Source organism: Merops nubicus, unplaced genomic scaffold (assembly GCF_000691845.1).
Source record: "Merops nubicus isolate BGI_N331 unplaced genomic scaffold, ASM69184v1 scaffold42445, whole genome shotgun sequence".
Lineage (NCBI taxonomy): Eukaryota > Metazoa > Chordata > Aves > Coraciiformes > Meropidae > Merops > Merops nubicus.
This window is the reverse complement of record NW_008612549.1, coordinates 5,528-6,303: the sequence shown is the minus strand read 5'-3', so window position 1 is coordinate 6,303 and position 776 is coordinate 5,528. Positions and strand designations below refer to the sequence as shown.

Here is a 776-nt window from a genome sequence, read left to right as displayed (position 1 = left end):
CACCCAAACCAGGCTGGGATTCTGTGACCTGAGAGAGTCAAAGGCATCGCGAGGGGTTTTTCCCCCATCTTCACCCACGCTGTGCCCCTGCAGGCAGATCCAGGAGTGAGAGGATGACCCTTCCCCCCAGCCCCAGCTCTGGGGTGACTCTGACCCACGGTGCCCGTGGAAGGAAACTTCTCCCTCGAGGAAGGGCAGAGCTGGCAGAGCCCCCCCCCAGGACTCACCTGCCTGTTGAAGTCTTCCTCGTTCTCCATCCACATGTACTCTGCAAAGGGGTTGTTCTCCTTCTCCTCGTGGCCGTTCACTGCCTGGTCCTCCTTGGGGCTGGGGCTGGGGGCTGTGGTGCTGGCCAGCTCGGAGCCATTCATCATTCCTCACTCTGGGAAAGGAGTCAGGGGGTGAGAGGGCAGCTGGGGAACCCCCGACCCCCTGACCCACACACCCACCCAGCTCCCACCACAAGGACCTGCTGCTTCCCAGCTGCTCTGCTCGGGGCAGGGTGCTGTTCCCAGCAGCACCACACCTCCCCAGCAGAGTTTTGCAGAGTTTTGACCCATCAGGGACAGGCTGAACGTCCTTGGAGTGGGTTTGGAGCAAGGGAGGACCTGAGCAGCATCTCCTGGAGAGGCTGTGAATGGGCCTTGGGAAGGCACCAGCACCACAAGCCCCATCCCTCCATCCATCCATCCATAGAATCATAGAATCACAGGGGTTGGAAGGGACCTCGAAAGATCATCCAGTCCAACCCCCCTGCCAGAGCAGGGTCACCCAGA

The 776-nt window shown here is 61.0% G+C and overlaps 1 pseudogene; it reads right to left on the bottom strand.

Moving 5' to 3' along the window:
- Positions 1 to 227: 227 nt before the first annotated feature.
- Positions 228 to 371, bottom strand: LOC103774175 (annotated as a pseudogene).
- Between the last annotated feature and the right edge of the window lie 405 nt (positions 372 to 776).